Source organism: Ornithodoros turicata, chromosome 6 (genome assembly GCF_037126465.1).
Source record: "Ornithodoros turicata isolate Travis chromosome 6, ASM3712646v1, whole genome shotgun sequence".
Taxonomy (NCBI): domain Eukaryota; kingdom Metazoa; phylum Arthropoda; class Arachnida; order Ixodida; family Argasidae; genus Ornithodoros; species Ornithodoros turicata.
The window spans coordinates 1,039,982-1,067,689 of NC_088206.1; the positions used below are offsets into that span (position 1 = coordinate 1,039,982).

A 27,708-nucleotide genomic window follows, 5' to 3' on the forward strand; every position below is an offset into this window, starting at 1 on the left:
GGCCACTGGCTTATCGTTATTTGTAGCGTTGTCAGAAACACGTTGAGACCTGCCGAAACTCTCTAATATGCAACCTCCCAGACGTTGCTCCTGTGTTCGCCGTTCATGTTATATTCTCATTGGACGGGGAACGCCATATGTTGTGTTTCGGGTGGGGGGTTCACAAAAAAATCTTGGGCGCTTCGGCGAATCAACCTGAGCCACTGCGAAGAAATGGCGCTACACATACTCTCCCTGAGTTGTTTCAATGCACCATACATTGCATATATTCTCCAGCCACCTAAGCCCTCCCCCTCGCGACGTCCTCTCTTGGTATGGACTGACATCCTACGCGAAGAATCCATTGGCCAATACCTGAAAGCAATAAAGCAAAGCGCAACGCAATTCCTCCAACCAGTCCCCCCTTTCTTTTTCGTTTTTTGACGGAATCACTTTATCGTTGTGCACTCCTCCGCCAGAAACTGTGGCAAAGCGCAAGTCTCTCTAACATTTGAGAACGTCATGAACTCCCGCGCTTCCCTTTTCCATGAAAAAAATAAAAAAATAAACCTCAGTACTTGAGAGAGTAAGGCACGCAAGAGAGCATGACATTATGTGCTAAGAAGCACGATGCGACAGTACAGGGACTTCCCGTTGGATGTCGCCACTCGCTTGGCCGTCTACTCGGGATCCCGTCTAGAATCGCTGCATTTGAGCAACGCTTCTTGGGCATCGGATGCTAACCCAGGTGACAAAAAATTTGCAGTTACGAGTGGTTTATGGAGGGATTTTCACTTGAAACCACTTTGAACCACTTTGTACGTAAGTGAAAATCCTTTCAGAAACAACTTGGGATTGCAGACATTTTTCTCCTGGGAAAAGCACATACTTTACTCACACATAGTTAACTTCCTTGAGAGCAACAACTTCTTCTTCCCCTATCAGCACGGCTTTCGCAAGCATCTGTCTTGTGAAACCCAACTAGCAGGCTTCATACTACTACTACTGCTACTCATACTACTGCTACTCGTGATGCTGTTTATTATTGTAACCCACTCCCCCATGTAATGTCCCCAAGGGACCTTTGAGGTATTCTGAAATAAAATAAAATAAAATAAAAAGGTTAGCCCTTTTCCACATCAATCAATTGTTTTCCCAAATCTTCCATGCGACTATTTTTAAAGGAACCGTCGCATCCGTCCTGGTCGACACAAAAACTGTAGCGCCGTTTTACACTTCGTTCGTCATCGATAATAACGCCGAAAATACGACACGGATTAGCGTAGTAGTTTCTATTCCATGTGATGCAATGCACGGCGTCTCCAGACGATTTCCGGACGCCGGATGTTGAGTGTATGGCGGAATTTCCTCTCTGGAAATCGTAGAAAAGGCCACACGGAGAAGTCCAGTCAGGGTGCGCCCTTGGGCGACCGGCGACGCGAGCTGGCTGGCGGACGTCTGCAAGTCGCGGAGATCTGTAAATCGGCTTGTGGATTAGCCAAGTGTCGATTCTGGTTGAGCACAGGATTCGTACAGCTAAGGAGGTAACGCCATGTTTCAGAGCTCACACTCATAAGCGAAAATCGACAGGGTAGTTTTCACTTAGTACAGGGTGTGTGCAGATAAACTTAACCGGCATTTGCGCACTTAGCTTGTTGTCTACTTAACTGACGAACTTCCGGTGGCGCTCGATGGCGCATTTATGCGCGCGAAATCTACAGAAAAATCGTGGAAGCCATACTCAGCTTCCAAAATAAACGGAGCGACGAAAACGTCGGCTTCCGTGCATTAGAATAGGGCGGTCATGGCAGTGCATGGTAGTGCATGGCGGTCTCGGGAGAGTTATGTGCAGGTACCGCTAGGGGCACTACCCGACGAGCATCCATGTGGGACATCGTTTCGATTTCTACACCGATAGCTCCCCTAGCGGTACATGAAAGCAACTGTCCTGCGTCCGCCATGTTGCCCTATTCTGACGCACGGAGGCCGACGTTTTTGTCGCTCTGTTTATTTTCTAAGCTGAGTGTGGCTTCCACGATTTTTCTGAAGATTTCGCACGCATAAACGCCCCATCGTGCGCCACCGGAACTTCGTCAGGTAAGTAGACAACAAGTTAAGTGCACAAATGCCGGTTATGTTTATCTGCACACACACTGTATATTGCAATGAACGCGAGCAGACGAGCTCGGAGACAATTGCCTTCACCGCGCTCCCATTGATATGTCTAGCCTACGTCATCGTGGTGTTACTATCGCTGCGGCACCCTTAGCCGCAGAGGTAGTGCGAATCTTTAAAACTAGTTTATTTAATTAATAGTATAAATTTGGCCAAGTAGGTGTGAAGCGGTGCCAAACATTACCGTATCGGTCTGATACACATCCGGACGCGGTAGTCCCTTTAACGATCGTGCCGATAATTTGACCTAATAGCGCTCCTGCAACGGTCCACCTGCAGCTATTGATTTGCGGACAAACACCTGCTGAATGCAGCATCAAAACTACTAATTGGACGATAACGTTTTTCGTCAGCAAGTCCTTGCAAGTATCAATGAGCATTTGGTACTTAATTCTAATTATGCCCATTTATCACCTAAATGAGCATTTAATTCTAGTATCCAGAAGTGCGTTTCAGCTATTACTGCGGTAACACCTCGATCAGCTCTTGTGGTAAGCATAAAAACACTTCCCGTTTAATTAGGCCATACACCTCGATGAGCTTTCTTTACACTTTCAGTATTAATTATACCCAGCCGATCAATCATGATTATGCAATCTCATAAGAAATAGTTGCGCAACAACATAATCGTCGCAATTTTTTTTTTCGCACTTCTCTCTTTATTTTCTTTTGGTCACGCTTCGATGCAACAGCGAACTACTTGGCCGCTCGAAGGAAGGCGAACAACTTTCTTCTTCTTTCTTCTTGTTCCTTTTTTTTTTTTTTTTCTTTTCATAGTTTCGAGCTCCCGAGCTCCGCAGTCAACCACTGGAGCGGAAAAACAGCTTAAACCGCAGTAAATAAGACGTAATTTGCGCGAACACAGTTTTGAATCTTTGGGTGTTTGTGGGTTTTCCTGTTGAACTATTTGTGTGTTTTGTGGCAACATTATGGTAAGCTCACAGCACGTTTTCGTCGTAATCATCACCATCATTATCAACATCGTTCCACGAGGTCGTCACCATGATGAAAGTGAAGTGGAGTTGCTGGCCTGACACTAGTGAAGCCGAAATCTCCATTTTATTTTTCCTCACACTTAAATAAAATCGAACCAAGACGTACTTCGTAAAGGGTTTTAAGTCTGATCACGTGGTGTTACGTGCACGATTGTGATCTGGTCAAAGAGTCAAGTTTATGATAAAACGATGAAAGATGAAAGTCACTGAAAAGGTTAGCCAGCTGTAGGGATTTGAGGCTTTGTTTGTATCTGTCCCTTCTATGTTGTTCCAGCCTCAGAACATCAGTTTCTCTCTAAGTTTATGATAATCGCAATTTTTTTCTGCCATTTCTTTCTCTATCTCTCTTTCGTATGGGACGTTCTGCGATCAGTTAATCCCATAGCATTTCTTTTTCTTTTCTTTTCTATTTAGGTACAAGTTGACTGAAAGAGTCCCGGTGTCCCGAACCCACTCCTGATTGCCCTCGATTCCTTAGGTTGGGACGCGGGGAAAATAAGCAATATCCTCCTCTCGAGATACGTATACAAACTTAAAAACGTAGAGATAAACTGATGTTCTGAGGCTGGAACAACATAGAGGGGACAGATACACACAAAGCAGAAGATGTGGGTTCGATCCCTACAGCTGGCTAACCTTTTCAGTGACTTTCATCTTTCATCGTTAAAAACGTACTTTCTCTGCAATATGGAAGGAATTGAACACGTTCCTCTCTCCATATTGAATCGGAGCATGGTTACCATAGATACCAAATTCGTGCTACTTTTTCGAATAACATACACGTCTTCGGGAGAATATTCTTGAAAGGTGTTGTGGCAGCCGCTGGAAACGTTCGCTTTTTGAACGGCGTGTAACTTGGACACCCGTAATAAATGTAGAAAATTACTCGCCACAAATGTGTAAAACAGTACCTGGTAGTTTCTTGGCCCGTTTTCCTGGCAGAACGCCTTGTTTGCGTTATGCCTCCTCAAATACATAGGCAGGAAATCTGCTTCCAAGCAACGCACGATAATAGTGAGTTTTAGTGCATCGTACGCTATCGACTTTGCTACGCAAGGGATAGCGTTGATGGTTCTGCGCACGACCATAACAGAAAGAGAGCTTCACGCAGTGCGTAGAACCACCAACGCTGTCTGTTACGTAGGCTATTGACTTTGCGTATACGTAAGGGATAGCGTGGGGGTTCTGCAAAATGCGCAAAGCTCAGCTTATGTCTTGCGCGTGCGCAGAACCACCAACACTATCCCTTACGTGCGAGAAGGCAAGAGCGTACGAGATACTAAAACTCACTATTAGCGAATTTTAGTATATCGTACACTGTCGCCTTTGAGTACGCCAGGGATAGCGTGGTGGTTCTGCGCAATGCGCAAAGCTCTGTTTATGTACTGCGCGTGCGCAGAAACACAAACGCTATCCCTTAGTACGCAAAGGCGATTGCGTATGATGCACTAAACCTCACTATTGTCATTTTGTCATTGCACTAAACCTCACCATCCCACGCCATTTTGATCGAAAACTCTCCGTGCCGGCAAAAGGCAAGACCAAGATCGACGATAGCGAAAGGAAAGTTCGGTATAGCAAGCGAGCTGGTGGTGACGATCCATGACTGAGACCGTGTTTGTGTTTGTCTGTTATCGTCCTCTACCTCGTCTCGGGTTTTCAAGTCATAGACCAAGATCGGTCGTCTAGTTGGTGCGTGCCAAGAACTAGACGAAATTAGTCGAAAACGGTTGGCGAACATAACCGAATGAACCTCCATCCGAACACTTACGTCGTCAACCATTATTTTCAGGGAGAAATATTTCGTCACGGTATATACCGTGCGAAATGGTACTTTTTAGCGAGCCACTTTCAATAGTTAATAATAATTCGTGGCCTTACGTCGCGAGTGAACTGTGATCGCGAGCGACGCCACAGTAGTCGACCTATGGGTTAATTTTGCCCACAGCATATCTAACATCCCTCGCGGGGGACGGCGTGGCAAAGCACCTTGTATCCTGCCACAAAGAGCGAATCACTGTGAGACACTTTCCATAAATGCAAATTAAAGAACAATTGCCGGAAGAAGGTGCGTCAAGAGAGAAACTGATGTTCTGAGGCTGGAACAAACATAGTAGGGACAGATACAAACAAGGCAAGTTTTACGGACGACTTTCATCTTTCAAGGTGCGTCGTCCGTAAAACTTTTAAATTCCTTTTCACGCTGTAACGAGAGAGCGCCGTTATCGAAATGAGACTTAATTGTTTCCGTTCTTGGGCACTAAATAAAACCATTATTATGATGATGTCGAAGAAGTAACAACTCCATGAATGACGATGGGATGAGGTTATTTCGATGATGAGTATAGGATGACGAATCCATAACAAATGAGAGACTATACGTGTAAGGGGGCGTCGTAATATCGGTGCTAGCAGTTCATACGGTTGGTCATATCGATGTAGTGCGATAAGGAGATCAAGCAGGCATTGACGGTTACAGCAAGGGCGCAAGATTGCGGCAAGGTAGAAGACGCAGGTCCAGCTACCGGAGCTCATTTTTCGGAGTCAATGCTCAATTTCAATCACGACTGTTTGCAAACTGTACGATTAAGGACAATCTCTTTGAACTTTCAGTATTTCCTTCTATAATTCGTACTCTCTTTTTGTATGGAATATTTAGCTTCGATCGGCGCTCCCGTAAATGACCATTACTTGTGATTGTGAAGTATCTCTTCTGCGAACGAAGGTAAAGATCACTACGCGGGAAAACAGGAGCAGAAAAGTCACCACAACAAGGGAGACCAGCCAACTAATACGCTACATACAGGGGGTCCCAGAAAACGTGTCGTTGAACTATAATAATAATAATATTATTATTATTATTAAAATTACACCTCCTATAATCATGCGGTCAACGGCATTTGTTCTTACTAGGTTTTTTCCACCTCCTGATGTGAATGTCGGGCAACGTAAGTTTAGTTATGCAATTTTTTGCGAACTGAAATGGGAAATTTGCCAGGTAAAGGTCACTGTTTTACCCCACCAATATGAAGAGCGTGTCTAATTTACTGAAATTAATGATAATTGACAGGGATGGTCAGGAGCTACCCCATCGGAAAAAATAGCCGAACATCATGCTCTACGGAGCTCCCAGAGGATAGCGCAATAGACAGCGCAATCGTTGTCAGTCCGATGAAAGGAGATCGGAAACTCAGCCCACACCGGCATAGCAGAAAGTGATTAGACTCACTAAAAGTGATAACACAGGCATGGCTTATCGCGTCCGGCTTTCACTGGGATCATGCTTTTCCCCTTCCAATTTCAGGAACTGTCACTTTTTCTACTATCACTCTGCGGGCTGGGTTTCGAACCTCCTTTCGTAGGACTGACAGCGATTGCGCTCAAAAGGTCGTAGAGCGTTATGGTCCGGTGCTCCGAAAAGCACTATGTTCGGCTATTTTTGTTCCGACGGGAGAGCTCGTGAATATCACTGTCAATTATCATGAATTTGAGTGAATTCGGCAGGCTCTTCATATTGGTGGGGTAAAAAAGTGACATTTACTTGGCAAATTTCCGAGTTCAGTTCGCAAATATTTACATAATTAAACTTACGATACGTGACATTCACATCAGGAGATGGCAAATACCTAGTAAGAAAAAATGCCGTTGACCACATGATTTTGGGTAGCGTAGTTTTTTTTATTATAATTCAATGACACGTTTTCTGGGACACCCTAGCGTTGCTAAAACTCAATTATTTTTTACAAACGCTAGTTGCTGATGTGATGAATGTTTTAGTGATAATGACTCCCTCTAGTGAAGCAGAATTAAGCGTTAAGTTCAAGTTAAGGGACCGTTGATCTTTTTTTCAAATGTGAATGGACGTTGGTGAAAGAGGGCCATAGTTATGAAGCTGCAAGGACGCAGCCTCCCTCATCTCGCAGCAATAAAGTTGTTGTTTGACATTAATCTGCGCACACACTATCAACAGGAAATATATCCCCAAGAGAAGACGATAACATGCATCAGTGAAGATCAGCGTGGTGATGCTATACGCTGACACATTCACTGAGCGATTTCGATACGTCCTGTGACTGGAAACACGTTCATTGATGTCAGAGGACTTCTTCTTCGTTCGGCTTTCATTGCTGAGAACGGAAAATATTCGCCAAGAACCGTTTCTCCTTTCAATTTTTTTCTTTTCCAATGTTTGGAAACGGTCCCTCTCCCGTACCGTTATTTCGCGCGTTGGATCGTCGATGGAAGAGCCAGAAAATGTGGGAACCAGTTGGCTGCAGTTGTCACGGCCGTGTACGTAAAGGGCGGTTGGGTATCACGGCGTGGCCGTCCTTGACCTCCCCATTGTGGTCGCTCAACTGTTGACGACGAAAACAAGTTGAACGCCACCGCACTTTCCTCGTGCTGGGAAAAGAAAGACTGGCGACACGGACATCTTGCTACGCGGGCATCTCAGTAGCGAGCCACCTGCAGCATGCGGCATACATGAATTGCGCCCGTCGAGTATGTGCACGAATGTTAAAACCCAGGGGCGTAGCCAAGGGGGGGTTTAGGGGATTGAACCCTTCCGAAATCGTACCTTTGGTAGTGCATTCGGGATGGGGAAACGAGGGGAAAATACTCCTCCTCCATATAAAGTCCCCATAGAAGCCCTCCTGAAATATTTTTGTCTGGCTACGAAACTGTTAAAACCTGCGCGGAACAAACGAGCGTATTGAAAAATTTTTAAACTCCAAGGTTATTTGATCAGTCGAAAACACTGATGCTAGTTTTTACCATCGACGTACCAGATGCTACGTATACAAAGAACTGCAAGAGACGAGAAGTGTACGTGTGCCGGTGGTGGACACGAACCCGCTACCTCTGACTGCCGTCTCACTGACTTTTCCTCAACCGCTCTCTTTGAGATGATTGCTTGGGCGTTGATGTGTTTGTCTTAATTGTTCTTTCAGCCTCTGCACGTGGATATGAAGGAGTGGAAAGGACAAGGAAAGAGACTTTGAGAATTAGTCCCTGCTCTGAGATTTATTATTCTGGGAAGAGTCGTTTCCCTCGAGGAAGGGAACAAATGAACGAACGATTATGCAACTCAGTTCAATCTATTATATTACACCTTATAAACGCGACTAATTTCTCGACAAGAGCAGTCGCCTTTTAGAAACCCCCTGATGTACATCTTGCTGCAACGTTAACTTGAACGCGGCGACGGCTGGCGGAAACAGATGGAGAACCACCCTATCGGCGCTACGTAGAACTAAAGGAAGAAAGCGTTGTGGGCTATCCCACTCGTGCTTGGGGGTGTTTGTCGAGAAGCCTCTCCCTCGTCATTAATCCGCGCATTCGGAGCGGATGAAAGCCGTTCTGGGTTGGAACACGGAAGGACGGACACAACAAGGCATCATATTACCTTAAAACATGAAATATAGAAAGATGGCAGCCGTCGAAAAAAAAAAAAAGCAATCGTACCGACGGGACGGTTCTTAGTGCGATACAAATTCTATGGACTCGGAATTAGCTTTCACGACTTCCCGAAGGACAAGAAGGAACGAAACGTTCGGTGTGTCAAACTCGGGATTGGGAAACAGCTCACGAAATATGCGATGATGCATACCACACTTCACCAACGAAAATTTCAGAGCAGTAAAGGAAGACAACACAGATATGCGGTTCGTAGAAATTCTGAGATCATCTGATGTCACTCAGTTGTTACTATTAGCACGATGGAAAGTCACTGTTCCGAGGCTGAAACACACAAACAGACGAACATAACACAACACTCTTAAAAATGAACTTCACCGCATAGCACGCTCCTAGCCAACCATCATCTCGAGTGATATCGTTATATGCCCTTATTTGTCGAAAACGGGAGGCGTACGCCATTTCTGTGACAATTATGAACAGCATAAGTGTCACAAAAAGGCGTACGCCTCTCGTTTTCAACAAATCAGGGCAGCTAGATAACGATATCATTCGAGATGATGGTTGGCTAGGAGCGTGCTATGCGGTGAAGTTCATTTTTAAGAGTGAAGTCTCAAGGAGAGATCGGCGATCGATACACTCTTGAAAATGAACTTCACCGCATAGCACGCTCCTACCCAATCATCATCTCGAATGATATCGTTATCTGCCCTGATTTGTTGAAAACGGGAGGCGTATACGCCTTTTTTCTTACAATTATGAAAAATATAAGTGTCACAAAAAAGGCGCACACCTCTCGGTTTCAACAAATCAGGGCAGATAACGATATCATTCGAGATGATGGTTGGCGAGGAGCATGCTATGCGGTGAAGTTCATTTTTAAGAGTGTACCCATAGCCCTTCGACCATAGTCTTCCCGCGACGTAAATTGTCCCTTCTACGAGGGATAATCCCTCCTTGACGGAAATTATACTGTCCAGCGACAGCACAAGTCACGCGAGAACTCAGCGTCAGATAATCTTTTATGACCCTCAACTCAATTGCCCTCTGCCCCCCGGTGCAGGTCCCCCCCCCCCCCAAAAAAAAGAGGGAATTATCCTCATCATTGAAATTTTATCGGCGCTCACCCGCCCGGTAAATTTAGAGACAAAAATCGTTGATTATGTAAACTGTAAAAGCAGTTGTTCGGCCACGCAATCTTCGTCTGCCGGCGCTTTTTCTCATCCATCACGGGATCTACGAGAGTTTACCCAATCAAAATTTACCGCACACTCATAATTAGTGGGCATCCCTTTCAATCGAGCCATTTAGCTTTGTGGACATCAACATTAAAGTTTAACGACAATACTGTGCATTCAAGATGGAAATAGTATGGGTAAGGCGCATCGTCTTCGACGTTGCTTTTATGGGGGGGAAAATCGAGGAGAAGCCGAGGTCTTCCTTTCCTCGCCCACTCGTGTGAGTCGTATCACAGTCGACACATTTTGTGCAGACTTGGACGCGAAAACAGCTTCAAGAAGGTCAGAGGACGTTCCGACCAAGCAGATGTCGGTCGACGGAGCAGAAGAAGCCAAATATTTGCGTCCAAAGCAGCCGATAAGGCCAATAACATAAAAGTCCTTTGCCACATGGCCGAGACAAGCAGCGCTGAAGCCATGTCCTGTTTACATGGCGCTCTCTTTGGTGAGAAGAGATTTTCTTTGAAGGGAAGAGCCAACCTCTTTGGACGAATGTCCCCAGACGTGAATTTGACAGAACAACAACTCTCCACTTGTGTATAGATGGCAAATGTAGTCAAATAGAAAGAAACCAATATCGAAATCCAGACAGAAGGAAAACAACAACAAATACGCTGATGATGATGAATGGGGAAATTCGCCAATTGGGTTGTGGCCCACTATACTCCAATGCCGACGGGACTGCATGAGATGTAAAATGACAATGAAGAGACGAGGGGGGAGAGGCGGTAGCAAGGCTCAGGATTAAAGGACATAAAGGAGATCGGTGTCTCGCAGAAAATCCAGGAAAATCTGCAGGGCACGGCGACAACGAAAAAAACGAAACGACAACGAAAGCTGAAGGACGACGAAACGAAAAGCGCGAGACGCGCTCCTAGCTTTCGTTTCCTGTGTGGGACTGCTGTCGGGAATGCTTTCCTTCTCTCTCCCTCCCTTCTTCCTAATTTCTTTAATATCTACGTTTCTAATTTCTCATTTCTTTTAATTTCTGACCGTCTATCCTTTCTCTTTTACTCCTCCTCCTCGCCTTGTCCGAGCAGGCAGACCTCACTCCTCTTCCTTAGAACATCATACCACCAGCATCACCACCACCACAATGCTTGCATTCCTGCACTCTTGCGACACGTGCACCTGCCGATCAACTTGCTCCTTTTCTCATTCTACAGGTTACTTTTGGCTTTCATTCCTGCTAGACGTTTCTCGCCCCGAACGTGAGTACGCATCCTCAAGTAGGGATACTTTGTACCCCGTTCTCAGGTGATACATTGTCAGGTTAAATACCTTTCACAAAAAAAAAATTAGTTTGTCTATTTGTTAGGGTATGTGTGTAATTGGAGGTGCTCCATGCTACACACTTGATGCAGGCATGAGCATTTGGATTAGGCGATCTCGCATGGCCAAATCCAGCCCACCAACGCTCTGCCCACTTGTAACCATTTTGGACACCGTAGGACATCGGTCCTCAAAATGACGCTACTCATTATTCCATTTGACCACATTTCCACCAGCAATGAGGTAGAGTATCGCCCGATGAAACGGGCGTACTTCGAAATAAAGTCATCGAAATCGCCGCTGCAAAATAAACTACCGGAAATAAACGTTATTTGACTATAAAATGCACAGTCGCGCGCGGGAAACTGCCAACAGCGAACTTTGACTAACCTGGACAGAAAAATGCAAACACCGAACTTGGACTAGCCTAATAATAAACTAACCAACGTGGTGTTCCGTCGTGTCTGCCCCGCTAAGCCTAACGGCCGCTAAAATTTAGTTTTCGTCGCTAAAACGACTTGGACAGACATCTAAAACCCGTGAATTTGGGTGGTTAAATAGGGATACCGTGTTTCTAAACACGGCATACACCATCTTACGAACCAATCGAGCATTCTCCTTGTTTCGAGAACGGGAATTTGAGGCAAGATGAGTACACAATATTCTGTGGCTCATCTCATATAGTCAACAATTTCAACAATATCAAAACAACGGGAATTTCCAGTTGGGGGATTTCGCAATCGGGAATATCGAGGTCCACCCCGATGAAACTCCCTAATCATAATCACAAAATAAAATTGTTGTTGTTGTTGGATTAGGCGAAATGGGACGTAACCCCGCTGTGGTCCCGGCAACCAACAACAACAACAGATGAGTTAATGTTCAATAACTGATACTAGGTTTACGAATGACAACAAGATGTGGGAAGAACAGTCCTTGGACCACACCCGTCTCTGGGCCCCGGAACCTCGTTACCTCGCCTTGGTTTCTTGGTGCGGTTCTGCATTCTGTTTCTTGAATGCCTCGCTACAATAAAGAAAAGAAAGCGTACACATTCACGCATGCGAACGCAAAGTATGAGTACGTGGTAATCCGCTTCCGTATTGTGACGATTGAATAACGGTATAACAAACTTTTTTTCTTGTCTTCTGTGGCCACCGAGAAAGCACGGACCGTTCCTCTGAAACTGCCGCTGGAGCTCGCGTTCCCGCACCCCCCTTCCGGTATGGGAGAATTCTCTCTGTTGGCTGGGATAATGAGCACAACGGGGGCCATAAAAGATTATACGGCAAGCTCTTCCTTCACGCGGGACTTTTGCTGTTGTTGGACAGCATCGCTTGTCTCATGAAGTGATGTGTCTTTCCATTTCAGAAGAACATAGTAGGAGGGGGTAACATATCCTCGAGTCTTACCATCGAGTCTGTATATAGGTTCTAGTAACTTCTGGCGCTTTCCTTTCAGACATACAGATTCTGCATTTACGTCATGTTTCTCAGGGTAATTCAGAACTTTAGGACCAGATAATGCATTACTAGAAACATGCCGCCCCGAAAGACACACGCTTATATAACACTGTAGCATCAGCGTAATACAGACGTTGTCTATTGCCGTGCCAACAGGCATGTTGGTGTCTGTTGGCAGAAAACTCCTGAAATCTCATTTGTCCTCGCATAGGTTTCAAAACTCGTATGCAACCTAGATGTGCGCAAAGCGGGTGTACATAACGCTGCGGTTTTCCGTCGCGGTAAATCGCGGGGAGTGGGGGGAGGGGGGGGGGGGAGAACATACGTGGTGGAATAGGATTTTACCCGAAAGACATGTCCAGATTGAACGCGCCCTGAGAAACAGTCAAACGTTCTGCAACTCCGCACTGAGCCGAGCAGAAAGCAACATGCTCATAATAAGAAAGAGAATCTGGTCACCTTGACCGTCTGACGCCACTTGCAGACATAGCAGGCCGGGAGTTTTGACGGATCACTGCTTCTCCAAACCTTGGTTGGAAAGACAGCTGATACTTTTTTTATGACGACATTGAACTCATGAGCGATTTTAATCATTTATCGGATGAGAAGAATAGGATGTTGTGTCCGCCACAAGAATTGCTTCGCAAGCTCTGCTGTCTGCTTTAATAATAATAATAGGGGGTACATTTACACGTGGAGGTCATACGTCGTCTCCTTTGTTTGGCTAATCGTAACTCTCTTCAGTGAAAGGCGCTTGCGTTGCTGTTCTGCGCAAACTGATTCCCATCTTGCCTGTGATCCTACGAAGAAGAATTACTCGCAGTGTACACACTTTTTCCTTCAAAACTGGAATGCTACTTTGAATGGCAGATACCCGCGCTGTCGCAGTTCCCTATGTCGGCCTGGGAAACAATGAAATTTCAGACGGTTTCGAACCAGATTACTCGACCGACTTCCAGCCGCCGAAAGCCCCGACGGCAAGCAGACTACTTCTTGTTTCAACGCTTGTTTTTAAATACTTCTTCCCGGGCTATTGTCATGGTTTTTGTGATAGTTCTGCTTTTATCGAATTGCCGCTTATGTACGTACAATTTTTCCCGTTGTCTCGACTCTATTTTCAATGTTAGTTCACTATATATTTATTGTAGGCAAGGATGTGACAACGAACGGCAGCCGTTACAAAGTGAGTGCTAGTGTTTGCGTCTCTTTTGAGTGTCAATGTTCTGCACTCGATGTCCTCACATAATGTACCAACGAACGGTTCTTGAAACCGTTACAGTTTTCTAAATAAACCCACGCAAAGATGCTTACGGCTCGTGCCCTCCACAAAATAAATAAACAACGAGAAAGAGAGGCGTACGTCACAAACAATATGTGACATTCGGCAGCAGTCACAACCAGCAGAAAAAATGTAAAGAAAAAAAGAGGATTCGAAAAACAGCGAAGGCGAAAGAAGCCCTTTCTCTCTCGTTTCCGTTGCGAACGGAAATCCTGGCACGCAGGTCGTGCAGGCCAAATTGCAGGAAATCGCAGCCATTGCAAAACCTCGTCCCACTTTTATTCTGAACGTTTTTTTCTTGTCGCGCTTTCTTCGCGCGTTTTGTTTCTTCTTTTGTCTCGGGGGGTGAAGCGAGTGCGTTGACGACGAGAGGTGCTGCATGAGCACGCTGGCCACCCAGATGGATCCGCTAACCTTCGGAGAGACCCCAGTTATTATTACTGTTCGGCGAAAGCGCTTCGCCCGGCGAGGATCAAGGTCGTACAGAGGGTGGAGGTAGGTGGAAAGCGAGTCGTCGGTGCTTTCTTCTTTCTGCACGCGCTGCGCACAACTGAAAACTTCGCGACTACTCAATAGACCATTCGAAAAAGGTTCCAGGGAGGAAATGATGATGATTGGAATTTTACTGGAGCACTAGCAACTAGGGCTGTAGTGCGCCAAAACAGTGGTTAGTGCCTTGAAATGCCGTGTAGAACGACAGTGACGGCGCATACACCAGAAATAGGACGACGACGACGAAGATTGGAGACGATAGGAGCAACAGCTACAGGAATGACTACGGGATGAGGTGATTCACCGCAGCAATGGGAAACGATAGGAAAAGCGAGGCAAGGCCCTATTATTTTTTTCGCCAACATCAACATCAAGGCATACACATGTTTTCCCCTCCAACTGCCACACGCGACTGCCGCCACGTGTTCTTCGACGCGACTCAACGACAGGTGATGGGGGTTCGAGCAGTTTTCCTCTTCAATGGACGAGCAGATTTTTTTTTTTTTTTTACGTTTTAACTTCCAGAATCCCTCCTTGGTTGCGAGTCCAATTATTTCCGCAGATATTTATTCGAGCATACCTCGCTGGATATGGGAAACTGGGGCACGTCCTGGGCCGACTTCACAGAGGGACACCACAGCCGATGACAACGGTGTATCCTGTTCTAATGGCCAACCGACAATTCCGTTTCTTCCGTTCGAACAGGCAGTTCAATATACTCTGAGCAAAAAGGATGATACCTCTAATAAAAGTGCTCCCACGGCCTTATCGAAAGAGTTCAGGTCATTTTCTTCGACCTTTTTTTTTTAAATCTTCTTTTGAGCGTCACGGGCGGATGCGTGCGACCGGAGAACACCTGGTCCCGTCCACTGCCCCGGGCACGGAAGCAGCGCATTTTTGTTGCACACCCTACATTTACGTTGCATTGCACCCGCATTATATGTAAAACGCGTGCGTCGAACAAAGCGCCTGGATAAGAAGGTACAATTAGAATTTTCCATTGAGTACACCTTGTGAGAAGAGTTTTGACAGCTGGGCACACCTGCTAACAACAATACACGAAACTCTCCAGTACTCAGTGGAGGATTGGAACCTGGATTATATTCGTACGCGCGGCAAACTGTCATTTCATAACAACCCGATGATACTCGAGTACGAAGAACGCTGGAAGCCTTTCAGAATTTCACTTTCAGGTCCTTACGGAGTGCTCCAACACTAACAACACACAATACACCGTCTTTCATTCGGAAGTTGCTCTTTGGCTTCATGGGCAAACAACAGCGATTTCCCGCTGCTTTTGCGAGCTTTGATTGGAAAGACGAGTGCTGACAAATATTCGCTCACGTTCATACTCAACTCACAGGCTACAGAAGCAAACGCTTTTCTCGACATCACAATGCCGTTGGTGAATTTTCCAACTGCGCTATTTTCGCCGAAAAGAAACGATCGCACGTCAAAAGCCATATCGGTTCTTCATTATCGACACGAAGAAAGCAAGTGTTCCTTTCACCCGTCGAATCTCGGCTGTACGTGTTGCCCGGGCAACAGACGGTACAGTTCTCTGTCAAGTCCACCACACCGGCAGGCAAAGCGCTCGGTACTGACCAGGGACCTAGGTCGCCATTTGGACAGGATCCGGTAGTGCAATTCTGTCATATATCTTCATATTTATGCTAACGGGGCCTTTGTCAGCACAATCTTCACCCGTCATTCTGGCCTTGTCTACTCACTGATTCGGGCAACGGAATCGCGTCCTTCCCGTCAACTTGACACTCGTCCAAAACAAAGCCAGCATCCACGTTGAAACAAGTCTGAGTAATGGGCAACACGAATTAGACGAAAATACGCGACGAAGCTCAAACCAGTTTTCGTCGAGGATTTCGTCCACCAGCTAGCACGCGTTTATGCTACTTTATCTTTTACAGCATCGGGCATCGTAAAAAAAAATTGGACCCACATCTTCGAGTTTTAATCCTGTCGACCGCGTGAAAAACGTAGAATATATAATTCTGGGTCATACATAAGAGGTAACAAACGCCTCCGGTCCCTGAATGTTCCACCCAAATCTCCTCTTTCTTCCGTGGCTATTTCCACACACACACACGATTTCCAGTAGCCTTATGTGGTAGAGCATCTTGGAAACAGCACAGAACACTTTGAGAACCCTTGAGAACCGTTGCTCAGTTTGCTGTAACGCCAAAAACTCTTCTTCATAAGCCCCAAGGCCAAAAGGAAGCTTCACCCTATGTCCGTCACAGATCATGTCAAAAGAAAAAGAGTAGAATAGGGAGTAATTGCAGCTTCTAGTCCCCTAGAGTGCAATTACTCTTCATTTTAGTCGCCTAACCCAGAAATTTACTCCCCAAAACTGCAAATAGTCACTGGATTTCGCAAATGGTCTCCTGAATGCAACAGTTTACGTAAATATGCGCTCTTCGTAAACTTGATGTAATGATGTCCTTTCTTGCGAAATTGTGCCTTATGGCACGCGGCAAGATTTTACATCACTCGACATATCACGGTTGACCGTTCGAGGTACTTACAACAGAGCGTGAAATGCAGCCCCTGCTCTGTCGGTCAGGCTGACCTTTCCGAAATAAACGTATATCCCCCCCCCCAAAAAAAAAGGACTAAAATTACTCTCTCTTCCCCCCCTCCCCCTTAGAGTGCACTTTTCGATTGTATCTCATTACGGCCGAAGTCTCATTACGGCCGATGTCTCAATACGGCCGAAAGTCTCAATACGGCCGATAATCCTTTAATCCCCAAGTGTCTCATTACGGCCAAAGTCTCAATACGGCCGAAGGCAGTCTCATTACGGCCGAAGATGTCTCATAACGGCCAAATGTCAAAATGTGTATTGTAACCTGCATTGATATGCAATGTCGCAGCCAGGTATGGATATATATTCAGCAGGGTATAAGCCATGCACTGTGCCCTTAGGGCCCTTATCATATTTATATACACATATTGCGAGACAAACGGTATGTTATCATACCACAGCACAATGCAACATATTGTGTAATGTGTACTCCCTCAAGGTAGTGTAGGCTGTGAAGCAGGCTACTATGTGGAGTTAGCTACTTGTAGAGAGCTAGATGAATATTGGCTTTGTTGTGACGCTTTTGGAGCCATCCGACAGTCATTGGCCATGACAGAGCACCTATCTCAGTCGATGTCAGTTTATTTCCATTCGCCTTACAATGATACAATTCTTGCTTCTGGAATGAGTAAACCTGCAAGAAGCGATGAGCAACCATGAATAGGCTAGAATATTAAAAAAAACAACAACAAGCATCTGTCTCTACATGGCTCATTTTAATGTGCACAAGCTGCACACGTGTTGATACGTGTCTGCTATTTCATACAAGGTTAACATAAATATTCATTTAGACAAAAGAATGACAAGCCTTAAAAATGTGACTTCCCGGTAAACACAGAGCATGACCATGATATGAATATAGGTTCAGTAGTTCATTCCCTTAATGGAAACATGTGAATATCAAATAGTAATACATTACAATTCATGAAATGATGCATGCATAACTTTCCATTTCTGGTTTCTTTTTTATAAAAGTAGTGCACGAATTAACATTCGTGCACTACTACAAAATTTCTCACTTCACAACAGAACCTTATGATGATCTTAACAGCTCACCTCTTCGCCAGGACTCCCTGGGCAGCAACATCCTATTAGCCATGTTGTTGTTTTTCTTTTCCGGAATCCTTCGTGCAGCCACATACCATGCCTGGAATGGAAAACCAGCTATAAATAACAATGTATTTGAATGACTTCCTCTTGAAGTATTTATTCTAATCAGATATGCTTTGTGCCTACTATGGTGCGCGAAGGCACATAAGTACAACATTTGCAGACGTTCGACGTAAGCAGTTCTTGGAGATCAATTCAAGTACGCCGACTTGATCTTTTATTTTTGAAGAAATACGACGACAAATTTTAACAAATGAAATATGGCTCACAATGATACGAGTAAATGCTGCTGTACGGTGATGCATTATCGGTATCTTATCGTCTTCGAATAAATTTGTTGTTCCTAAACGCGCAACCAACTAGAAACGGCGCAAACCTACGAACGGATACCGAGTTACATCTATTACAGGCACTTCAGCTGTTTTGATTAATTTAAATTACTCTTATGAGAATCCAACTATGTGTGGACAGCACACTACTAAGACAGGCAATCTACGAAAGCATTACTCACCAGAATTCCTGCTTGACTTGGTCTTGGTCAACACTGCGCGATATACGTTGGGGCTGTGGCGATTCATTCAACTCGATTTTTACCGGAACAACAGGCGCTGCTCGAAAGACAACGACGGAAAATAGAGAGCCGCTATAAAGTCCGCTAATTTGCACATTACAGCACTACAAAGCGATATATGAACACATCGTAAACAGCAACCACTCGCTCACACACACAAGAAACGAGGTACCCAACGTTGCTAGACACCATCCGAACTCCGAAGTGAGAGTAGCAAAACAACAAGATATCAAAACACGAAAGGAAGAGTATTGATCCCCCCTCCTTCTATAGCATGCGAAACGTGATTTGCGCTGAGATGAACATATATGTTCATGACGCGAGTAATTTTCACTTTTCACTGATCCAAAGGAGGTCACGTGGGATTGCTTGAAAATGGCGAAACGAAACTTGTGAATCGTGCATTTGCTCTTCTTGGTAGCTGCCAGAAAATCGAATCAAGCTTATGGGACACTGGATTACAGGTATGTTGGCATCTTTGTCATTCCTGCATATCATTTCACATTACACTATACGTGAATACATGGTGTCATGTCATGGGTGTCATGTCTCACGATGCTGGGGAAGTAATTGCATGGGGAAGTGTGCATGGTTGTAGACTTTTAATTTTTGATCGCGTAATCGAAATATCGGCACCTTTCGCATTGTGGCTTGCATGTGACCAACCAAGTGCTGTTCCCTTACTAGCGCTTCCTACAAACGACAAAACGAAACATGTGGGAATGTATATCTTTGATTACTCATATGTAACAAGAAAATGTATCGTTTTCAGGTTGCTGCCACTACTCCATGTGCCCGCAATTGTCTTGCGTGTATGATTACACTAACGGCGTCGCCCACCACGGCGGAAGTGTTTTGCGTACACGCGTTTCAGCATGAAGCCTGCAGGTAACATCTGATGTTTACCCTTCGGATATTCTGAATTTACATATTGTCGCTTAGAGGAATTCCGAATGCCCAGAGTGACACACACTTTTAACATTGTGACATCAGTGCAGTGGCATAAGCTCTAATGTAGTGCCCCACGAAAATGAACAAGGGGTAGTGGTTTATCCAGAATCCCAAGCACGAGAAGGGTGTTGGAAAAAATTGTTGGAATAGTTACGTCATTACAGCTTAACATATCATTACAGATGTATCTGGAGCTGAAATCGCAAGGGCACCCCCTGTAGGGGGTGCACAGGCAAAAAAGTTAGGGGGGGGGTCTGGATAAAGCACTGACGAGGGGGACTCCTCCACCCCATGTCAAGCCTCATAAAACACCTCCTGAAATAGTTTCCTGGCTATGCAGCTGCATTATTATGACGTAATTGTCATTGTTGTCCATAATTCTTGAATATGTTTCGAATATATGAAAAAAAAAAGTCTGCTTGACAGCATATGTCTTATAGTCATCATCAAACAAGAGCATATGTCATTTTGTTCAGTGGCTTATGTACTTTTTTGTAAATTTCAGGTGGATGTAAATTGTAGAAGGCAGCTAGTGGGGGAGAAGATCATGGTCATAGGTCATGTGACTCCTGGAGCTCCCAGTGGGCTCCCTTGTGGAGTACTTTTCAGAACACACACACATACAGTTTGCTCACAGAACCAACGAGTAGGATGTTGCTTGAATACTGAGAGAAAATGGCGTAACACATACAAATATCGTGTGACACATATGACAATAAAAACATTTTTCACGAGGGATGCATGAAACACTGTCGCAATATTGTGTGCATGAACCATTGTGTGTGACACAAGCCGTGGGGGCACACCGCCTCGGACACATTTTGGGAAGCATAAAACACAGTATATACAGAGCTAGTATGGTGGATGCTTCTTTTTTCTTTTTGGCCGTTATGAGACATCTTCGGCCGTAATGAGACTACCTTCGGCCGTATTGAGACTTTGGCCGTAACGAGACACTTGGGGATTAAAGGATTTTCGGCCGTAATGAGACTTTCGGCCGTAATGAGACTTCGGCCGTAATGAGACTCGGGCCGTAATGAGATGTTACCGCACTTTTCCAAGTTGAATGCGAATTCTGGGTACTGGCAGTTCCAGTTAACCGAAGAATTTCAGCCAATTACGAGTTTTCTTATGCCTACAGATTCTTACCCTTTATACAGCTCACACTGTAAAACTGACGTACTTTGGTTTTTATCGAACTTTCCATCGGTGGCGGTTGTAAACTGGCGGGATTCTCCTCCTGACTCCCAGCGCTGAGCGCACATGCGATAAGAGTTTTGTGCGGACATGAGAATGCCGACGACGCCGACGCGATTCGGGAAAGTCTCCACTATACAGCTGACGCTGTCAAATTGAAAGTTGTCCGTGAATCCCAGTTGGCGGCGTAGGTACCATGCTGTGCCACACCTCGCTTCCTCGCTTGCGCTGGGCGTAGTGGATTCAGCATTCGTTAGCGATGACAGTGCGTCCAAGAGAATCATCCACCTCATCTTGATAGCATCGCAGCAGCGTCTCGCAAGAATCCACACGCCGCTCCTTAAGGTCGGAGATAATTTGCTTCGGTAACTCACATGGTGGATACTTTGTGGTAATGCAAAATGTCATGAATCATGCAGTAGTGCATGCTCCGGGGGGGGGGGGGGGATCGCCCTTCGCAGAGCATTAAGTTTCTCTCCCCCCAAGTGCGGGTCTGGATCCTCCCGTGGAATGACATGGTGCGTCGAGCCGTGACTAATGCTCAATTCTTCAGCACCTTCACCGGTTTCCGTGTATGAGCCGTTCGATTCCTGCGTCGTCCATAGTGTGAGCCCGGCCGGAGCGAGGTACGACATTCCATTTTGGAGATTTTTGTGCCACTTCAACACCTATCGAAGTGATACACAGTCGTCTCCATTAGAGCACTGCACGGGCTTGAGCCGGGCAAGGTATGCAGCCGTCGCGCCGAGCTCGGGCCGGGCCTGGGCCTAAGAATGCGTCCCGTGCAGTGCTTTCCATACTGCTTCAACATTCTGCGATGGATATTCGCGGGCGCCATCTGCCCTCAAAAACTGGATCACCGAACGCCACGCCTCCCTTGTGCATGCTATCAAGGGGGTGGCCACATTGAAAGCGCTGTTGTCACGTGACATTTTTCCATCAGGACGCCGGCTCCCTCTAAGACAGCTAAGCGGGCTTGTTCGTGCATATCCATTGGTAACCCACTTGAACGAAAAGCAGGCCGAGGACAGGAACACGGAGGCACAAACACCGCGTGTGTTTGTACCTCTGAGTTCCTGTCCTCGTCCTGCTTTTCGGCTAAAGCTCCCACTAATGGCGGGCCAAAATATATTTGCGGAGCAGCAGTATATAACAGAATTTCGATAAAAACAGATTGTTATAGCTAAGTTGCGGTTACCTTTTTAATTTTGCTGATCGTACAAAAAACCATACAGGTTTTTTAATTATTATTTACGGAATTTTTATAAAAAGCTATAGATGTCGTTTTCACAGTTGAGTTCTACGTCCATGCGGACGTCCTCTCAAAGAACGTATGCAACTACAAGATGAATAATTAAGTACCTAAAATTCGTTAATTAACTCTTTAATTCGGGGATTTCGGACAAAAGCCAGATAGCAGAAGGAGAGACTATCCTAGTTGAAAGCCAATCCACGTTTAAAAAATCCTGAAGCACACACATATGTTAAGATTCCCGAATTTTGTTATGCAAATGAGCCAAAACCGAAACCGTGGCGACAGGGAACACAAGGAGTACAGCTCTCATTTCACGTCGGAGGGCCACGTGATTTGGAGCGATATAGATGATTGGAGTAAATGCCGATCTCCTGATCTTGGCCCCGTTTTCTGAACCAGAAGCCTCCGTCGGTGAAGGCGCTTTTTCGGTCTCGCCTCATTCGCATATCAAAATTCGGGGATCGATACCTTAATGCACGTACGTGTTTCAGTATTTTTTAAATGTTGAATGGCTTTCAAGTGGGATAGTCTCTCATTTTGTTATCCCGCTTTTGCCCGAAATCTCCTAATTAAAGAGTTAATTAATTACTTTTAGGTAATTCCTCATCTTGTAGTTGCGTACCTTCTTAGAAAGGATGTCCGAATGGACGTAGAACTCAACTGTAGAAACGACATCTGTGCTGCTCTCATACCTTTTTTTAATAATAATAAAATTTTAAAAAGTATATGTATGTGCCGTAATTTCGTTGCACCTGCAGCTACAGGATCAGCGCATATACGTATTTTCGGAAACTCAGAATGCAGCAGAAAACCACAAACACTGAGAAAAAAAAAAGAGAGAAGCTGAACCACGAGCTCATGTACACTCCGTTGCTATGGAGGGGGAAAACAAGCGCGCCCGTAAAGAGGTAAACGTACTGCTGGTGTCAGAAACCTCCGGAGAGAGTGACAGCAGCGGTTTAACAAACTCCCCGCTGGCTTTTTATTGAAGCAGTCAATCCATCACGGCGAGAGGTGCGTGGGTCGCCACGGACATTGTCCCTCACAAATGGACGGATCCTTCGCCCAGGTTGAATGTTTCGTGTATCTATTCTCGAATTACGCATAATATAAGCAGGAAGGTCTCATTTAATAACTCCCGAGAAAAAGACAATGTACTTGTAGCAGATTATTTACTGCGCAGTGCAGTAAAAAACGTTCACGTATACTACATGTGACGAAGGCATAGCTGGCCCCATGACATTCTCACGATCAATAGAATTTGTCGCTTTTTTTCTTCCTTTTCGCCTTTTTTTTTTTCCACTCGTATCGGTGCGCCTACCTGGCTCTTGGGATTTACCCCAATCGTCGACATTCCTCCGCTACTTAAATAGTTTAACCTCGTCATTGTAGTCACTATATCATGCATCATCGCCTATTTATACCGAGTCATTTACAGTATATTCGTATACAAGCAAAGCATTTACGCAACATACAAAAATGGCATTTTTCGACTCGTTCTTCGCGGGTGAAGGATATCACGTAACGAAACGTCAACATGCAACACAATTTCTATAGTAAGCATTCTTCCTTGGGCATGTTGCCGACCGGCAAACACACGCACTCACACATTTCCCATTACGACCCAGCTAGATCTCGAGGGAAATCTCCGTCAGGGAACTTTTCTCACAGCTCACCTCCGTCACTTTTTCTACGATAATGGGTGGGTCGCATTAAATACGACATTGAATGAGCGCGTTTTTGGTCCAGTGCCAAGCATCCTTGAGAGGGGGCTTTAACACCTTCATTCCTCTTCGACCTCTCGACCATGCAAGACGCAAAAGCATTGTGACCTCCTCTCGTAACTCGAAATGACGCTCGTGGGATATTTATTGGTGACATTCGGTTACCTTGCCACGTTTCGAGCAGAACCTGACAGCTAAAAGAGTCCCACGATACCAAGCCGACGCAAAATACTTCCATAAAGTTTCGCAGTAAATTCTTTATAAGAGGATTTTAAATTGTTGCTTTACAAAACAGTCGCTAGTTAAGTTAGTTGTTAAGTTGCTAGTAGTTGCTTTACAAAATATCCAGGCCATCTTTTTCATACCGTAAACGACTCGTTGCTACATGATGCATGTTGACTCAAAACAGACACCGGTTAATCTCGGTCCCGGCGATGTCCGCAAACGTGCAATGGAACCGAACATGTTCTCTTACGTGAATTTGGAACTGTGGAGCTCCGCCGAATGTAATGCGATAGCAGAGGCCCCAAGACGAAATTGTAGCACTACATATCTGTCGTCCATGTTTCTGTGCGTTCTTTACCCATCTACTGTACTGTAACTAACACGCTCTTCGCCGTCTTCCATTGCTACATCTATACTGTTCATAGCCAGCGATTTATCTAGTCCCCATCAACACCCCCCCACCCCACACAAGAAAAAAAAAATCTGGAAGACGCCCCCCCCCCCCCTAAAATTTTGTGAGATTGCGCAATATTTCGTAGAAGAGCATAAAAGTGCTTGGAAGTATCCTGCATGTTGTGACGTTTTTTCCCCTTCTAACATATCAGTCATGGTATATCCAAAGAAATGTGCGTGAGAGGGAGAATGAGAGTGAGAAAGAGAGCATCGAAATGGACACACACAAACTGAGACAAAACAAACCCGCAGCTGAATGTCGCCACTCGTTTACAAAAGTGTTTCACCCTATCCATATAGTTGTGAAGAGCGGACGCATACTTTATGGACATACGCAAAGTTAGTCCGTTGGGACGGCGCTAACCATCGGCGCGTGACGGTCAAGGCCATGCGTACTTTGATCTGCGTCTTGTTTCATCAGGCGGCCATGAAAGTGCGGCGGGAAAAGCCTGCGTGACGAGGTCGTCGACTCGGGGCGCGCCCGCTGACGTCAGGCGCCAAGGTCGCTGTAGCGGGCGTCTACCGTGTTGCTTGCGCTGCACAACAGCGTTAACGCGAAGCAGCGTTGACGCTGGCGGAGAGGGCTGAAGAGCTTTTGTGTCTGAAGGCGGGAACTTGTCGGACTACATCATTCACAACTTGCGTATAATGCGCGTCTACCCTTCATTGTCCTTGGCTCATGGTTGTACGTATATATATCCCACGCTGCATGGGGAACGGAGCTGCGCTGTATTCCAAGCAATGCAGGAACCCCGCACATTCGCCTATCTTGCGGTGTCACTAAATTTCATTTTGAAATGTCCCGGATGACCATTTTTCCTTCGTTGTCCTTGGCTGATGGTTCTGCGTAACCCACGCTGATAGGACAACATAACTGCGCCGTATTCCCAGCAATGTGACTCTCCCCGCACAGCCGCCTATCTTGTGCTGTCATTATATTCCGCTTTGAAATATCCCGAATGAGCATTTTGCCTTCGTTGTCCTTGGGTGATGGTTCTGCGTGTCCCACGCTTCTACGGGAACCTAACAGCGCCGTATTCTCAGCAATGTGACTCTCCCCGCACAGCCGCTATCTTGTGCTGTCATTATATTCCACTTTGAAATATCCCGAATGAGCATTTTCCCTTCGTTGTCCTTGGCTGATGGTTCTGCCTATCCCACGCTGCTACGGGAACATAACTGCGCCGTATTCCCGCAATGTGACTCTCCCCGTGCAACCGCCTATCTTGGGGAGTCACTATATTCCACTCTGAAATGTCCCGGATGACCATTTTTCCTTCGTTGTCCTTGGCTGATGGTTCTGCGTAACCCACGCTGATAGGGGAACATAACTGCGCCGTATTCTCAGCAATGTGACTCTCCCCGCACAGCCGCTATCTTGTGCTGTCATTATATTCCACTTTGAAATATCCCGAATGAGCATTTTCCCTTCGTTGTCCTTGGGTGATGGTTCTGCGTATCCCACGCTTCTACGGGAACATAACTGCGCCGTATTCCCAGCAATGTGACTCTCTTCGTGCAACTGCCTATCTTGAGGAGTCACTATATTCCATTTTGAAATATCCCGGATTAGTGTTTTTCCTTCGTTGTCCTTGGCTGATGGTTCTGCCTATCCCACGCTGCTACGGGTACATAACTGCGCCGTATTCCCAGCAATGTGATTCTCCCCGTGCAACCACCTATCTTGGGGAGTCACTATATTCCACTTTGAAATGTCCCGGATGACCATTTTTCCTTCGTTGTCCTTGGCTGATGGTTCTGCGTAACCCACGCTGATAGGGGAACATAACTGCGCCGTATTCTCAGCAATGTGACTCTCCCCGCATAGTCGCTATCTTGTGCTGTCATTATATTCCACTTTGAAATATCCCGAATGAGCATTTTCCCTTCGTTGTCCTTGGGTGATGGTTCTGCGTATCCCACGCTTCTACGGGAACATAACTGCGCCGTATTCCCAGCAATGTGACTCTCCCCGTGCAACTGCCTATCTTGAGGAGTCACTATATTCCATTTTGAAATATCCCGGATTAGTGTTTTTCCTTCGTTGTCCTTGGCTGATGGTTCTGCCTATCCCACGCTGCTACGGGTACATAACTGCGCCGTATTCCCAGCAATGTGATTCTCCCCGTGCAACTACCTATCTTGGGGAGTCACTATATTCCACTTTGAAATGTCCCGGATGACCACTTTTCCTACGTTGTTCTTGGCTGATGGTTCTGCGTAACCCACGCTGATAGGGGAACATAACTGCGCCGTATTCTCAGCAATGTGACTCTCCCCGCATAGCCGCTATCTTGTGCTGTCATTATATTCCACTTTGAAATATCCCGAATGAACATTTTCCCTTCGTTGTCCTTGGGTGATGGTTCTGCGTATCCCATGCTTCTACGGGAACATGACTGCGCCGTATTCCCAGAAATGTGACTCTCCCCGTGCAACTGCCTATCTTGAGGAGTCACTATATTCCATTTTGAAATATCCCGGATTAGTGTTTTTCCTTCGTTGTCCTTGGCTGATGGTTCTGCCTATCCCACGCTGCTACGGGAACATAACTGCGCCGTATTCATAGCAATGTGACTCTCCCCGCACAGCCACCCATCTTGTGCTGTCATTATATTCCGCTTTGAAATATCCCGGATGAGCATTTTCCCTTCGTTGTCCTTGGGTGATAGTTCTGCGTATCCCACGATTCTACGGGAACATAACTGCGCCGTATTCCCATCAATGTGACTCTCCCCGCACAGCCGCCTATCTTGTGCTGTCATTATATTCCGCTTTGAAATATCCCGAATGAGCATTTTGCCTTCGTTGTCCTTGGGTGATGGTTCTGCGTGTCCCACGCTTCTACGGGAACCTAACAGCGCCGTATTCCCAGCAATGTGACTCTCCCCGTGCAACTGCCAATGTTGAAGAGTCACTAAATTCCATTTTGAAATATCCCGGATCAGTGTTTTTCCTTCGTTGTCCTTGGCTGATGGTTCTGCCTATCCCACGCTGCTACGGGAACATAACTGCGCCGTATTCCCGCAATGTGACTCTCCCCGCGCAACCGCCTATCTTGGGGAGTCACTATATTCCCCTTTGAAATGTCCCGGATGACCATTTTTCCTTCGTTGTCCTTGGCTGATGGTTCTGCGTAACCCACGCTGATAGGGGAACATAACTGCGCCGTATTCTCAGCAATGTGACTCTCCCCGCACAGCCGCTATCTTGTGCTGTCATTATATTCCACTTTGAAATATCCCGAATGAGCATTTTCCCTTCGTTGTCCTTGGGTGATGGTTCTGCGTATCCCACGCTTCTACGGGAACA

General features: G+C 45.8%; 1 protein-coding gene and 2 long non-coding RNA genes across 4 annotated transcripts in view; 1 reads left to right on the forward strand and 2 right to left on the reverse strand.

The window, feature by feature from the left end:
* LOC135398772 (phospholipid phosphatase 2-like) overlaps positions 1-27,708 on the reverse strand; it is a 99,136-nt gene that overhangs the window by 1,698 nt on the left and 69,730 nt on the right. The gene's annotated exons all lie outside the window — the stretch shown is intronic.
* On the reverse strand, positions 17,475-19,278 carry LOC135397537 (uncharacterized). Its single transcript, XR_010423653.1, has 3 exons — positions 18,532-19,278; positions 17,967-18,057; positions 17,475-17,544 (listed from the first exon to the last, which is right to left on the reverse strand). It is a non-coding gene; the product is annotated as an uncharacterized LOC135397537 (long non-coding RNA).
* On the forward strand, positions 18,914-20,589 carry LOC135397538 (uncharacterized). The gene is made up of 3 exons (XR_010423654.1): positions 18,914-19,055; positions 19,364-19,479; positions 20,048-20,589. It is a non-coding gene; the product is annotated as an uncharacterized LOC135397538 (long non-coding RNA).